This window comes from Amia ocellicauda, chromosome 4, assembly GCF_036373705.1.
Source record: "Amia ocellicauda isolate fAmiCal2 chromosome 4, fAmiCal2.hap1, whole genome shotgun sequence".
NCBI classification, from domain to species: domain Eukaryota; kingdom Metazoa; phylum Chordata; class Actinopteri; order Amiiformes; family Amiidae; genus Amia; species Amia ocellicauda.
Window position 1 is genome coordinate 17,335,555 of NC_089853.1, and position 17,704 is coordinate 17,353,258.

The following is a 17,704-nucleotide window of genomic DNA, read 5'->3' on the forward strand; positions in this document are numbered from 1 at the left end:
TTAGGCCAAACGTCTCTGGTCATCTTTCCCAGAAAACTCACCTTGGCAGGTAATATCTTAACATGAGTTGTATACCGTGTCTGGAACACCAATTAAACTACCGTTGTGTGATTACCAATTGGCTGTGTTAACCTCTTTTGTAAACAGGTTTGTAACTCTGAATTGAAAACAAAAAGGATTAGGTTAATAAGACATTCTGGGAGAGTGTGTCCAAGGGACTATTCCGGTAGTTTATACTGTCAACAATGAATACATGGAAACTCAGGAGGGGACCTGTGTGTTAGACATTGCCAACTCTTATAGTGCCTATCAGTGGAATTTTCTAGAAAATCCTCATTAAAAATGGAAACTGCTGCATCAGCGAACTGGGCCAAAATGACCTCCAGTGAACTTTTGTCCATTCCTTTCAGTCCAAGTTTTAGTGTATGCTAAGATAATTAGTCCACCCTTACAATGCTGCCGTACTTCCAGGAAAGGGGACGAGGATCAAGGTCTGTTTGTGACTTGCCAGAGCAACGAAACCTGTCCTATCATGAATTTAAATAAGAAATACTAAAAAGGAGCATTCAGCAACATTGCCAGAGAATTCCAGGCTTTCAGTCAGCATGAAATCTGAAAGTGGCCGCCAGATAAGGGGGCTGAGAAAGAAAAATATCTTAAAAAAAAAAAAAAAAAAAATCAACAGGAGGAGATCTTGCAGACCACGTGCATTCTCAAGTAAATATCAACATCCTGATCTTGGGTTAAAATCAATGCAGACATCTGTAAATTGCTCTAATAATTTGCAAAGCACAAGATAATGTATGCAGTTGCGTTTCTAAAATAATCAGCTGGAATGGCTGAAAAATCGTATTCAGAATACAAAACAACAACCAAAAAAGCAATGTTCTGAGACGGCCAACCGAGAACCTCAGTAAATGATCCTAATGGCGCATTCCATTGGTACGTGCTCTGATTCTCGAACTAAGCATAGTCATTTGTTTCCTAACCAGTCACGTAGGCCACAAAATTATTAACATACGCTATAGCTATACATTTCAGTTGATCCAATGTTTCACCTTTATGAACTGATACTGTTCATTTGACCCAGTGTGTATTTAAGAACATTTAAACAGAAGCAAATTGATGGGTTTTGGGTTGCTTGATTTGGTTATCTTCATATCCCAGTTGGACCATCAAACGATGAATGAATCTCATTGCACATCAGCACCACTGTTTGAGAGCTGAAAGGTAACAGTATGCACCATGTCACACAAGGTCAGGCAGCAACCTCTTTTCCCTTCCTAGCTCCCCTGTCATGCTGAGCTTCTATAGACTGTATCAACACAACATGGTGGGAGGAAGTTTATTAAGTAAGTATGTAATGGATAAACTGCCACACATTTTAGTGCAACATATTTACATTTGGAAAAGCTACTGGAGGGTTCATTGTTATTGTTTGTTCAGCCAAAGTACTGGTGTAGTATCTAAATGAGGGCTTCTAACAAGCCTGATAATCTACAGATACTTAGACTGTTCCCTTAAATTGCACATAACCAATTGACAAAATCAAAACATTAAATAACTGTGAGGAACTCGCTGAATAAACTTAATTGCTTAAGTGGCTGGGCTAGAGACAAGCTGAGGAAAAAGAAAAACTGATTATTGTTATAACAGTCTGTTTGGCAGAAATATGGCCAGTAAGAATGCAAAATATGTCCACCTTATAGCTGTCAATTGCCCCTTTATCCTTGAGGGTTCATTGAACTGCATCTAATTAATGTGCCATTGTATTTCACATTTAAATTATGTTAACCACCTAAAGTTTAAAGTTCACAGATTAGATTTGAACAGCATTCCCTGAGGATTAGAAGAAAACTACAAAAAAATGACTGATATCTTTCAACCCACTGAACTTGTCGTGAACAACCATCAGCCCCATTGACTGACCTAATTTGAACTATCTTTCAGAATTCAGAACACTTCACTCCAGGGAATACCCTGTTTACTATTGGATCAGTCAAGCTGGAGAAGAATGTCTTTTTCAAAAGTAAATTGTAGAAATTCAGTGTTGCCAGAGCTGCAGGCCATTCCAAACACACAAAAGGTTCCAAACTGTAGTACACGAGGTTACATTGTTTTAAACTTCAGATGCATAAACAATTTTGAAGCGCATAGTTCAGTAATACGCAATGGTAGGACTTTGTCTGAAGCTAGCAAAAGAAACTGAAATGCCAGCTCTGTGTTCTGCAGACATGTTGCTTTTTTATTCTCTCCTGTTTGTTACTTGATACTTGTTTTCTAGGAGGAAACAATTTGATTATTTAGTCAAATGTCATGCATAGTCTAGTTTGTCTCTTTCGCAATTCAACCCTTTGGTTCTTCAGGGGAGTTTTTCCTGTGGTACTCTGTCCTTGTGACACAGAGTGTGTTTCCTATTATGCAGCTCTGATTTTGCATTGCCATCATCATACCTTCCAGGCCTTCCTCTTGCTCTTGATATCCACACATCAAGCAAAGGGTCGCCTGCAAATCATTCGAATTGGAAATGAAAACCAGTACAGACGCATTCACCAATGAAGCGAGTCAAGGGTGATGGGACCGTGTGCCCAACAACAATACAGGGATGATGCAGATTTCGAATCAAGGAGATGAGGTTCCAATCAGCTAGCTGACCTGTTTGTGGGGGTTGTCCTCCACTCTTCGTTAAGAGCCAGCAGGGGAATGCTTGGAGGAAAGTGGGTTTTTCAAGAGTGCCTCAGACATACTTGACTGATATCAAGCCACCCTGAATGGCAATCCAACCCAGTCCTTCTTTCATCTCAGCTGAAGATATCATCCAGGAAGGTCTTATAGCTGTAAATGTTTAGATAGCTCCATCGATTATGTCATTTCTTAAGCATACCAGCCACTCTCAGTGTTTGCAGGAATGGGCTAACTCCTCCTCATAAGCTGAATGTGGTTTTGATTTCTGTATTTTGTTCATTTTGTTCCAGTGCCATTCTCCTATTCTTTTTCAGCACACTGTGTTATCAGGCAGACTTAGTGTACTTGGCACGCAGGAAATCTCTGAATCTTGTCATAGTGCATAATTAGTTATCACATCCTATTTTCAGTTTCATAACACACATCACAGGCAACTCTATACCCTACTGACCTCCAAATTATTTGATGTCTGAATTTAATGTATGATATCCACGGCAGTTTTCTTCTTTGTAGCAGAGCCTCCCTCTCTGTCACCCTCTGGTGTGGCTGCCAAGCTTTAACGATTGCTGTTGGCTTTTTGTTTTTGTTGAAACTCCAATCAAGAAATCTAAGGCTACAGATCACTAACTTAAGTGTTTCATATAGAGTAGCTTATAGTTTTCAAGCCTATACTGATATGCTGCTAGTTCAGTCACTGCCAAGTCCTGCAACTACTTTGTACTGTTGAATCAGCATCCAATAAATGATCTGCACAGCTGCTCCCCTAGCAGCCACTCCGTGAGATGGTCCTCCACCTCTTTAAACCTCGATCTACCTCTTCATTCCCCAGTCTCCCTCTCATCCCTGTTTTCTGATACGCAGCAGCCGAACTTATCTTCCCCACATTGACTCTTGTTCTCAGCTAAAAGTCTTTGGTGTCTTACATCTCTTTAAAAGTGATACCCCTTTGTTTTGGCTCTGGACTTGTCTTCCAGCTGTGCCATTTTCTGTAATGGATGGCACAGAATGAAGCTGATCATTAATTTGTTCACACAAGACTAGAATTGCCTCCCTTGGTATTAAATTGATGCCCTTAAAATCTACATTGTGCAGTAGGGTGTATTTTAAGCTCTGTCACATTTGCTACAAAGATCTGTAAGGCATTCCACAGAAGTGGTGGCTGGCCTAACATTTTCAACATTTCTGCCTTTGTCATGTTTATAAATGTGAAGTAAATCATCATCTTTCTGGATTATGGTCTACCCTAAATACCACATGAATATAACTTAAACAGTGTTACCATTTTTGTGTGTGTGTGTGTGCATTTCATTCAGCTGATTTTTAAGAACCCGATTTTTGGTGTTTTACACCACACCTGTAATCAGAAAACTGACCTTTTGTTAACTCCACAAAATCATATGGCTTGAATTACATAACATTATCACATTAAAAGACTTGTCATTGCAAAAATTATACATTGGTAGGAAAGATTACAGGACAGCTTAAAACACAGGCAGTTGACTTATTATGATGCTAAAAAAACACTGGAAAAAATCTCATACTGTCATTTAGCAAATATGTTTGCTGAAAAACCTTGATTAAGTGGAGTGTCTTTAAAACAGTGTAAAGTAAATATACTATATATATTTAACACTTGGCAGTCACAACAAAGGCAACTCCACTTTTTCCTTTTTCAATTATAGTTTATTAAAACTGACAAAATGTAATGGCAAAAAAGCTCAAACAGGTGTATGTGAAGAATTAATCTCAATGTAATCTACAATGTATTTCTGAGAAGAGGAATGAAATTTTAGTATGCAAGGCACATTTTTTTATTATTGTTTATTGTCTCTGTTGATGAACTCTTAGAAGTTTGCAGAGTGCAATTAGATTCATGGGTAGTTGAGAATCATGAGCATCACATGCTGTAAAAAGTGTTTAAAATGTTTCAAAATGTTTACAAGAGATATTTTAACTTTTATAATGTTGTACAAGCAATATTTCAGCTGATGGCATGAAGTATAAGAGACTGTTTCAATGATTATGTGGAAACATCTCCTTCACAATACATATACAGTGCTTTGTGAAAGTATTCACCCACCTTGGCATTTTTCCTATTTTGTTGCCTTACAACCTAGAATTAAAATGGATTTTTTGGGGGGGTTGTGTATTTGTTTACACAACATGCCTACCACTTTGAAGATATTTTTTATTGTGAAACAAACAAGAAATAAGACAAAAAAACAGAAAACTTGAGTGTGCATAACTATTCACCACCCCCCAAGTCAATACTTTGTAGAGTCACCTTTTGCAGCAATTACAGCAGCAAGTCTCTTGGGTTACGTCTCTATTAGCTTGGCACATCTAGCCACTGTGATTTTTGACCATTCTTCAAGGCAAAACTGCTCCAGCTCCTTCACGTTGGATGGGTTCCGCTGGTGTACAGCAATCTTTAAGTCATATCACAGATTCTCAATTGGATTGAGGTCTGGGCTTTGACTAGGCCATGCCAAGACATTTAAATGTTTCCCCTTAAACCACTTGAGTGTTGCTTTAGCAGTATGCTTAGGGTCATTGTCCTGCTGGAAGGTGAACCTCCATCCCAGTCTCCAAGACTGAAACAGGTTTCCCTCAAGAATTTCCCTGTATTTAGCGCCATCCATCATTCCTTCAATTCTGACCAGTTCCCTAGTCCCTGCTGATTAAAAACATCCCCACAGCATGATGCTGCCAACACCATGCTTCACTGTGGGGATGGTGTTCTCGGGGTGATGAGAGGTGTTGGGTTTGCGCCAGACATAGCATTTTCCTGGATGGCCAAAAAGCTCAATTTTAGTCTCATCTGACCAAAGTACCTTCTTCCATATGCTTGGGGAGTCTTTGGCGAACAGCAAACGTGTTTGCTTATTTTTTTTCTTTAAGCAATGGCTTTTTACTGGCCACTCTTTCTTAGTGCCCAGCTCTGTGGAGTGTACAGCTTAAAGATGTCCTATGGACAGATACTCCAATCTCCGCTGTGGAGCTTTGCAGCTCCTTCAGGGTTATCTTTGGTCTCTTTGTTGCCTCTCTGATTAATGCCCTCCTTGCCTGGTCCATGAGTTTTGGTGGGTGGCCCTGTCTTGACAGGTTTGTTGTGGTGCCGTATTCTTTCCATTTCTTAATAATGGATTTAATGGTGCTCCGTGGGATGTTCAAAGTTTCGGATATATTTTTTAAAAACACAACCCTGATCTGTACTTTTCCACAACTTAGTCCCTGACCTGTTTGGAGAGCTCCTTGGTCTTCATGGTGCCGCTTGCTTGGTGGTGCCCATTGCTCAGTGGTGTTGCAGACTCTGGGGCCTTTCAGAACAGGTGTATATACACTGAGATCATGTGACAGATCATGTGACACTTAGACTGCACACAGGTGGACTTCATTTAACTAATTATGTGACTTCTGAAGGTAATTGGTTGCACCAGATCTTATTTAGGGGTTTCATAGGGGGTGAATACATATGCATGCACCATTTTTCCATTTTTTATTTTTTAGAATTTTTTAAAACAAGTAATTTTTTTCATTTCACTTCACTAATTTTGACTATTTTATGTATGTCCATTACATTAAATCCAAATAAAAATCCATTTAAATTACAGGTTGTAATGCAACAAAATAGGAAAAATGAAAAGGGGTGAATACTTTCACAAGGCACTGTATAAGATCACTTCATGAATGGTCATGAATACTTGGTAATAAAGTAGCATCTACCTTGACTCTGTGGTATCTAGCCATCACTCATATTGTGCAGATGTTTGAAAATAACAAATTGTATCCAGATTGAAACGATAAACCTCCCAGCATCTTGTGTATCCCTTGTAATGCATCCAATGCCTTGATGTAATCAATGTCAGACTTGTATTTAAGGTTATATTTACATCAATTTAAAACCTATACAGCCCATTTGCTTTAAATACCAATCAAAAGTTGTAATATCAGTAATATACTTCTCAACAATGTCTTAGATTTCCAGGAAATGTGCATTTATAATCTCCTAGCACAACTGAGAAAAAGACCAATACATGTCTATAACATTCAAGCGAGCACAAGTGTTGTTTACAAGTCTGATGAACATAATTAATATAAAACCCATTTTTCTCCAGAGGATTGAAAGTCATTTCCATGCCTACTAGGAACATTTTAACTGTTTTGCAAAAGTCATTAGTCACTATGCTTTTGGTGATTACACACAGAAGTTATGAGCAGCACTGTGGATTTATTTACACATTAATTCCTTTTTTCTGTTTTAAATATTAATTAAATGAATCTTATTTACTGGAACTGCTTTTTGGCAAGCATTGGCACAGCATTTGGGTTCACTTACAGAAAAAAAAATATAAAGCCAGATGAAAAGAGATTAAAGGAGAGTTTCAAAAACAAACAAAACAAAACTTGAACCCCTAATAAAGCTTTTGAAAATCAGAATAGGAGCTAGCACCATAGAGAAAGTACAAAAGCTAACCAAATTGTATTCTGGAAACAAATTGTCAGATAGCTGAATGCATTTTCACTTGAACCTAGGCTCTCATATATTATTAGTAATTAATATTTCTTGTCTACAGGAACACAGACAATAATCATAAGGAAGCGGATACGATATCTAATATCCAGTTAATCTTTGTTCCTTTTGTTGCTTAGTTTATAAAACAGTGAGGAGCCATTAATAATTTGGCAGCTTAATTTTTTCAAAATGAAATATAATATATATTTTTTATGAATGATGAATCATATCTAATAAAATTAAAATTGTAATGGTTCCTAACTGTTTTTTAATCTATTTATCAATAATTTATTAATTACACTGTCATATAAAGTTTTACCAAAACTGAATCCCTGAACTCCATGGCAGCTTCATTTCTTTTAAGATGCTACCTTATTCTAATCATAAATGTAACTGCTAATATATATGTATGTCTTATTTTTATTATTTATTTCTTAGCAGACACCTTTATCCAGGGCGAATGACAAAACTTGTAAATATAGTTTGCTATTAGTGGGTGTGTTAACGGTTTTATTTTATCCTGCACCAAATCCTTTGAAGTTATATACATTTAAAAATTCACCATAGACTCTATGGTTGGTTAAAGTATATTTCCTACCACCTCTCTTTGAAGTTGTCACTTTGCCCTATCAGATGTGCAATATAGATTAAGGTAGCTGCTGCTCAGTAGAGAATTTATGGGACTTTATGGAGAGCTTCAAGATCTTTGGCTGGTAGGTATAAGAAGTGTCACATAAATGTAAAGCAAGATTGATAGCTTGATTAAATCTTTATATCAATTAACATGTATCCAAATTCACTGAATGGTCCATTAAGGCTCCTTCATTAGCAACCTTTCTTGTATATCTATTTCTTATTGTTCTTATGATAGTATTATATCAGTATTCATTTTTGTTTAACTTTGTCCCCTCATACTTCACTGGTTGTTAGAAATGTATTGCACCCAAAAACTCAGCTGTCACCATCTTGAATATTCATGGTAAATCAATATTCAAAAGCAATGTTATCCATCGATCTACTGTGTTTTAAATTATTGAAGTTAAATATAATTTCCAGTTATGTTCTCTAATCATGCTCTCTGTTAGGAACCCAGATGAGTCAGTCACCTCCAAGGTCTTTAAAACTTCAATTAAATCTCTTCAAAAGGTTAAAGAAACAAAACAATTCCATAATAAAACTCAAGGCTGCATCCACTCATAAACCGTAGATTAAGTGTTTTCATTTACCGCTTTTTCAAATAAAATAGTCAAGTTGTTTTGCAAATATTTGTGATGAATTAGAATAATTACAAGCATTATTGACATCATCCTTCAAATAATGAAGAACAGAGACTTAGTGACATCAAACAAATGTTTTTTCTTTTAAAGAAATATACCACAACAAGGAAAGATAATAATTGCCATATTTTTTATTTTTTATGTTTGAGTTGAGTGTTAAAAAATACCTCTGTTGGTATTGTTGCCACAGAAACCTATGAGTATTGAAACCCTCCTTTCAAGTGAATAATCCCAGAGATAACCATTCATGGGAATGTGTCATCTTCCATAAACATATAAAGTTAATAGGGATGACAAATCATCAGTTTGTTTACCACATAAATACACTAAAGCGTTATTGCTGCAGAGTATATGATTTGCCATTTCAGATTATTTGTGTTAATAGCCTTTTATTTCTAAAGTGTTTGACTGTACAATCTGGTCACTCCTATGGGAGGCTGCATGATAATAACAATTGTTATAATTAGTCATTTTATTTTCATTCAAAGCAACCACAAGAGAGTAGAAAGCAAGCCATGAACAAACAACTACATTTGTAGTCACCTAATCATATCTCATCACAGAACTCTAGGTTAGGTAACCTGCTGAAGTTGACAACAGTCAAGTGTGCTAGAGCTTGAACTAGGAACCTTCTGTTAATAGTCTCTTTACTGGTCTGGTCTACATAACCACCAGGCTATAATGTGTTTTGTAGCTGTAGAAGGAGAGTTGGGTCTTGTTGAGTCTTAGGTGGTACCTTGAACTAGAGGCCAATTGTACTGCTGTGCATGGATTATACATTTGTGGAAATAGTCTGCCTCTGGACAATTTGTTTGCTGTTTGGGGTTTGTTTGTTTGCTATATACAGTTTACCTGACCGTCAGATATTTTCTTTTCATGTTCATACATATTTATGTGAATGACTGGTTCAGCTTTTCAGTTCATCAGTGTCAGCTGAATTACAGGATCACAGGGCTTGTGGGGTCCGTGGGTCTGTTTGCAGACACACAATCTGCATTTGCAAAGCTATTTCAGATGTTTGGAGCAATTAGTAAAATGTTGAATGTAGTAGGTGGTGTAAACATGGCTACACAAACTCTCTCTCTCAGGAATGTCACCCTTTGTGGCAAGAGAGTGGTACAAAATTAACATCAGCAGATGTTAAAAAAAATGTAAAAAATTATGTTAAGCAATCCCTCCTTGTCAGATTTAAAGATTTAAAGTTGAATTTGAACAAATGTGGTTAAAGTATACACTCTTGTTTCAAACAAAGTGGAGCAAGCAGCCGACAAGTCATCAGGGGCTCAAAGAAGGCACAATTAACCGAAACATTTTTTTTATTTATGTCCTATAAAACCGTAAGTAATTTGGTGGTTTTGTTTAATGAGTACAAAGATTGCTTTTAAAGTTGTTGTTTTTTTTCCTCCTCCTTTAATCATTTCCATATTAAATGAGTATCTGTCGAAATGAAGATGATGTCATAATGACGCTAGGCTTCTGTAAGCCACTGGCTTTACTTGCCTGTGAATATATGACTGCTAAGGCTTAATAATATCTATAATTAACCAAGCTGTGTGTTTTATTTATTTATTCATGTATTTAAAAAACATACACTTGCGGTAGCTATTGGAGAAATCAAAGAATGGGAAAACGGTTGACTGGAAATATGTTGCCTGTAATCTAAAGTTTTTACTTTTATGGAGTTGATTAGTCGATCTACTCAAAGTAAATTTAGTTTGTATTTAAAACGTATGCAAAGACCCATTTAGAAACAGTTTGCAAGGCCTTTAGAATGCAATACAAAGACATTCAAAAGGCATGAATCATTTCATCAGTCTTTGAGAAAAATATTCTGCAAAATGTAATGTTTAGTGGTGTGACATTCACAACAGTAACATGAATCTCTTCATTGTGATAACACAGATTACCATTACAAAGGGTTTGCGTTTCTCGGAGAGTGTGATTACTGTCTCCAAAATAATCAGTCCTGCTGGAAAAGCAAACAAATAATCAGTTGTATATACAGTAATTACACTGTGTTCTGAAATGAAAACATCAAATGTATGTGTTGACGTGCCATGCTACAAAGTAATCTGTGTGACTAATATTACAAAGATGGTTAGAAAAAGCATTGCCGAGCTTTTGGAGAGAAGAAAAGGAAACAACGTTTATATAATAAATTATATTCTTATACCACTGGTACAACTGAATCTGCTATCCTAAACTTAACAGCACCACCTCTCTGCTTGCATGCACCCCAGTGTTTAGTTTGAAAGTGCTAGTGGGGGGTAATTGAGATGTGAGGCAAGTTATTCTCCATGATTTGGAGAGATCAAACAATTCCTTGGCATAACAGCTGGCCATCAATCAGTTTTCCATACACAGGAGAGGGATATCTTACAAGCTTCCTAGCACTGACATTTTTATTTCTTTATTGATTAAAAACAAAACAAAAAAAAAACCCGATGATATATGAATGTCATCTTCCAAAATAACTTTACAAATGGGAGTGTGAATTGAAGGAGCATTTGTCTACTTTAACTTCACATGCCTTCCACCGTGAAAGTGAACATTTATCATAACATGGGACTTTCCACCACTGATGTTTCGTTAACTGACCACTGACACAAACTGGTTGCAATCATAACACAAACAACTTTGTATAAATAGATTTAAGACTTGACAGAAGTGATTTTGTCTCCAGAGCATGGGATATAACTTAAAACAGAGTCTGGAAATATCTGGAAAATACAACTGTGGTCAATGCAACAAGTTTTACATGTTCTCTGTTTGACTGTTTGAAATTACAGAGGCACTCAGTAAGAAATAAAATGATTGGTTGGAGGGATGAAACAGTTCTCTGTGTTGTGTGATGTGATCTGTTACTGAATCCCCAAGATCAAATTGCAAAGAGTATTTTCATGACAGTTAAATGAACACAAGTCAACGTAGACAGATTTCTTCCAAACTGAAAACTAGAGTGAGATACCTCAGGGTTAGTTCTGGAGCTGATCTGGTGACAATCCTGGATTGATATGCAGGTTAAAATAAATATAAAATGTGAAATTTCAAATTGTTGGAGCTGGTAAGAAAGTTACATACAGTGGAAAAAAAAACATTCTAAATGTAGTACACTGTACACCAACTCATTTAAAAGGCACAACATTTCCATGCATTCATTGTGTTTGTTGTTCATTCATTTCAGTTTCTGTATCCCATTCCATGGGTCATTTGCACAACATACTGTAGTAATGTATGTTTGAATAGCTTAAAGTTTGAATCTCCTGTTCACTGTTTGAGGAAAGTTATTCTTAAACATTTGCGTGACTGATTCTCATGTCACAATGAACATCATTAAGCTGAAAATTAATTATTTTAGCTAACATGAAGCTTATATATTGCATCCAATACATTGGCAATTTGACCTCTCCCTTTGTCGAATCCACAATTAATATGTATTCTTCTCTGTCGCAGCTTTTTCATTACCATTTCAATATTTATTTCGCATAGACCTCTTTTATCTTAAAGTTAATGCATACAACTGTTCAACTGTTATAATGATAAATAACTTTTTGCAAAAAAATAAAAAAAACACACCAAAAAAATAAAGAACAATGTAGACAAAAACAATCATGGTAATTAAGACACATGGGGAGAAACTGTCAAAATCTTCAGAAAAGCCTTTTTTAAGCGGGACATGTCAACACTAAAGCAGGGGAAAAGGGACTAAAGACAAGCCAATAGAATTGACATCCACAGGGAGGGGGGACCGGGACTAAGAGTAAACAGCCCAAGATTCCAATCTGCTCAATAGATTGTCAGCTGGTGGCACGTATTCACTATGATAATAGCTGCCAAGAGAACAGAGGTTTCTCCTGTCGGATGAATACCCAAGCATCATATGCATTGTCTCGCTGACCCACCCGTGGGCAGAGCCTGTCTGTGCTGGTGCCAAGCTGGTTAATGCTTGCCAGGCCAGGGACCCCTTGGGCATCACGGCTCGTGTGAGGGAAGGGACACAGAACGCAGAAGACAGACAGATGCTGAAGAGACAAGGAGAAATGCTCAGAAGCCTCTGATGTCAGCTTTCCAGACATGCAAATGGACTAGACGACAAACCACAGCTATATCCCTAGGAATCTCACTAGTCGTGGCTGGAAATGACCTCGTATAAAAGCAAGTTAAAAAAAAAAGTCACGCAGAGGACATGTTATTCTTAGTGAGTCACTTGCACTGTTAAGGAAAATATGTGGTAATGGATTTTATCAAAGTTTCAGGGGAAAAGTAGTAGTTTACCTTCATTCATTCCTTTTGTTTTTGTTACGTTAAAACTTTCTAGTAGCTCACAACAGCTACTAATTAATGGATCATTAGTTTTGCTGAGATATCAATTAAATAATTAGAGCTTGTATGCAAATTAAATACAGGCACAAAGTTACGCCAGAAGCAAGATCAGACTAACACAATTTGACAACTGAAAAATTAAACAGCATTTTGGCAAAATCCTTTCAGAACAGAAAACAATTATATCACGCAGAGTGAAGAGTATAAATACTTGGCTAAGAAACTAAATGTAGGCATACATTTATAAAGTATGGAATTTTGATTAAAAAGAAATGGCACACTTCAGGATCAGTAGTTACTTGATGACTTCAAAGTTTACGGTGAGAATAAATTCTCACAGAAATGTTTTAAAACCACAGGCTATGGGAACTATATTGTTAATAAAGCTGTATAAACGTAAGGCTGCATTTTATCGTCATATAGGTGACTCACAAGAGAAATTAATATTTGCAAAGTGATAGAAATCTCAGATCAGATAGCTAGCCCATTTAAAGTTTAAACTCTGTCAGTTGAGGACGATGCTCCTCTGATCATAGGGAGAGAAACTGTGCTGTAGTTAGAGTGGCACTGCTGATAACTACTGTGCCATTAAATGGGACTCACCTTTCTATAGAGGTAGTTACAGCACACTCCTAAATGTTGAGGACCAGATCCAGCGAATGCAGCAGTTGGATAAGTTTGAGGCTTTATTTAAATCACTGAGATGTCAAACTACATACTGTTTGTTTTAATGGCAAAGGAGGACTTTTTCTTTTCGAAACTAAAATATAAATAAATGAATACTTACTTAAATAATGAAATAATCACATACATATATACAGAGAAATTAACTGTTTTATCTTACTAACTGCCACAAACCTGTTTTAGGTAAGGGAAGGTTTTAAAAAAGGTGTGACACATTTGCAAACAGAAAGCCAGTTGTCATCGTCACCTGTCAAAACAGAAATATTACTATGTTTAAATAAATCCTTGTTTCAGGACATATTGCAATATATTTTAAATGAAAAATACTAATTTCCATGAGTAAAATAATTAGATGGCCAGTTTGCCAACAGTAGGCAACTGGGCGTATTTATGTTATGACAGAGGAAATTGAATAGGAGTGCTGACACCATTAAACTTTGTGCGGTGTAAGTTGACCTGGAAGTTTAACTATGTGCATAAAGTTCAAGAAGAAAAAATGTGTAGAGCTGATATGGTTTCTGAAGCCTGATATCGACCAACCAAGCTTATCCTTGGTTTTGTGATACTGTCTGATCAGGTGTTTCAGATGAATACCCCACCAGCCCTGATGATGAAATGGACACTTATTAATGATTAACCTTAACAAGAAATGTGAATCCTCAGGCTGAGGAAACCACAGAGGGGAAAACTGAAGCTGAACCACAAAGGAAAACTTTTTAAAATTCTAATATCGAAGTGTATTCTTTTCTTTCATAATGTTTCCCCTAGGCGTCAAATATTGTATGGTTTGAGTCTGACATTTTGTTGTAAGTTCACCTGAGGAAAAGTGAGTCACTGGCTTGTATCTCAAGCCTGAGCTCTCACTTTTAGACCAAGCACCTTGCATTGCAATCAGTAAGGATCTCTCTTGATCTCCCTTTCATCACTTAAGCTTGACAGGGGGCAGATGATGGAATTCACTTAATTGAAGGGTGAATGAAATGTGTGGTAAGGCTAACACACAGATAAGAAATAATCAACCCTGAGGAACTGTCCAATTATTCTAATACTTTGCTGTAAACTACAATGTTTCCATATTTAGTCGTTGGGACAGAGTTCTTCAGTGTAAACCAAATGCATGTACAGTATCCTGACTGAATGTGAACAGGCCACTCCTGAAGATCGTTAATGTCTTTCTTTACAAAGCATACAAGTGCATCTGCTTTCACTCTGCCAAAGTTTGATAATACAGGGCTCTAACCGGTTGACGGTAAGTTAATTTAATTTGTGATACATACCAACAAGAGAAATCACCGGTGCATTCCTAATTTTATACTGTATCACATCAGTGTTACAGAAGGTTGGTATGAAAAATACAAAATTCCACTAGTAATATAATTAGAAGGTCGACTGGTTTGTAGTAGAAAACTGGGGTTCTTTTAAGAATGTTGCCAATAGATTCCATCTACCGATAATATTCCAAGGCTATATCACTTAAGAAATATATACATTGTGATTTTTAATTTCAAGGGTCAATGCATAGGGATCTCTCCAATGTTATTTTCTCTTTCAGATCCTGGGCATTCACACATGCTGTGATCTGGATTTTAGAAATGTGCACCTAAGCATTTAAGTGCTCAAATTCAAATTCACATCCAAATCCAAATCCAAAGTGAGATAATTACTTTAAGTACGTTTTGTGTGAATCACTAATGTTCGCACAGTGTGATTAAATAGTGCTTTTATCAGCAAGAGCCAAAACTATTGGGTCCTATTATTACAGCACTGCTGTCTTGATAAAAGTAAAGTAGCAAAATATATAAATGTAATTTGAGCAAATATTGAACTAGCTTTTCTCATTTAATGCTGTGTGGCAATAAAATAAGAACTTCCAGGACTTCTTATCTATGTGATGCAAGTTTAAAGTTGCACAAAATGTAAATGGCAACTGTAATGACATTCCAGGAAAAACTAATTTGAAAAAGCTAAATGTGAAACATGACAAACAACAGGTCATATATAAGACACATGGCACAAACAGACTTTGTGACACCTGTGAGGAATTCGGGGAACTAGTGCGGTTAGAGTCACCCCTGTATTCATGCATCTGTAGATGGCAGCATATCACTGTGAGCAAAAACACACCCAGGTGTATTGGTCTACTCAGACAAATCGTTGCCTCCTTATTTACATTGTTTTGTTAAATATGGCACTCTTGGCATTCGACAAAAGACAGCGATTTGCCCACAGCATGTTTTTAGAGAAGTCTATTGCCACAGGTTATTGCTCCTGTCAATTAGTGAGAAGCCAAAACTCCCAGATTCCCTTTGTGAATTATCTGCCAAGAAGTTATTCCACACTACAGCAACCTGGCTGCCTTTGGAGATGTTTTTCTCAGCTGCAGGAGGGACAGTTACAAAATGACATCTCTTGAGATGAATACCGCAGACGAGCTACGTGCTCTGCTTCTGACACATATCGGGGGCTGTAGTTTGTTACAAATACACTGTAGTTTCCTCGCTCTGCACAGTAACAGCTGCGCTTGGAAAAGCTGTGACTGAGCAGACTGTGGATCCGGCAATAGTGAATGCATCTTTCCCAGGGTAGAATGATCTGGGTGAGTGAAGACTTCTAATGACTGTCATCACAGATTCTTGCTCAGCAGACACAAATTAGCCATAATGCAGAGTTGTGAACCTTGAGTAATGTCAAGGATATGTAGAGAAAAGTACAATATACTGGCAGATGTGATTCCAGGAGAGAAATACCTAACTTTACCCTCCACCTTATCATGTTATATGCATGAAAGTAAGTGTGGACAATTCGGAAGAGTTGCTGTAATGCACAAAACCAAAGGATGAGGGCATTCTTGGACTTTGAATAACATGCAAAACCAGTCAACAGCATCTATTTTAATGTACTGAACCCCATTCAAAAGGCTGCTTGAACTACACTGAAAAAAATTATAAACACAGCATGCAACAATTTCTAAGATTTTAGTGAGTTACCATAGAAAGGAAATCAGTCAATTGAAATCAATTCATTAGGCCCTAATCTATGGATTACAAGTCTCAGGTTTGGAGGGGGTGTGCAATTGCCATGCTGACTGCAGGAATGTCCACCAGAGCTGCAGTCAGGTCAAGACCCCGGCTGGTGTGTTTACTTGTGGTCTGCAGTTGTGAGGCTGGTTGAACGTACTGCCAAATTTTCTAAAATGACGCTGGAGGTGGCTCAATGTAGAGAAATGTACATTCAATTGTCTGGCAACAGCTCTGGTGGACATTCCTGCAGTCAGCAGCCAAAACTTGAGACATCTGTGGCATTGTGTTGTGTGACAAAAAGTGTCCTTTTTTGTCCTCAGCACAAGGTGCACCTGTGTAATGATCATGCTATTTAATCAGCTTCTTCATATGCCAAACCTGTCAGATAGATGGATTTTCTTGGCAAAAGAGAAATGCTCACTAACAGGAATGTAAACTAATTTGTGCACAAAATTTGAGTGAAAAAAGTTTTGTTTATATGAAAAATGTCTGTGATCTTTCATTTGAGCTCATGAAACATGGGGCCAACACTTTACATGTTGCCTTTATATTTTTGTTCAGTATATGATACATGTCAAGACATACCAACTGTTTTGGTTTTCAGCACAATTTAACATCACCCTTTGGTATTAAGACCTCTATTTTAAATATTAACATTGTGCATTACCATGTATTCTGACACTAGCACCTCCTGACTCAAAACCAGGAAAGTAATACTGTGGCCCAAAAGCAAGTATGAATGTTATCTTCACTTCACATATTGTCTGTCCACATCCATGTATAAGCCAAACCTGGTTCTTAAGATGTATTATTAATAATAATAATAATAATAATAATAATAATAATAATAATAATAATAATAATAATATTTGTATTATTATTAAAGATGGCAGATACCAACAATTTAGGAAAATGCATTTCCCTGTCCTAATTTGAAATGTGACATCGTGATTTTAGGATGGTTCCATTCTGTCTTTCCTGTGTTGAACTTTCGGTCCCTGCTCTACGTGCTCAAACAGTGGTATCTTTTCAAGGACGGCCTCTGAACTTTTTTAACTTTTTTTCCTATTTCACAGAACCACTTTAGACTTCTTGCTAATTAGCATTGTAGCATCAGTAGCAGCACGAGAAGGAAAACGTGTTTTGACATTCTTCTCAAGTTTCTATTCTTTCTTTTTTTTTAAATTGGTTTGCTTCAG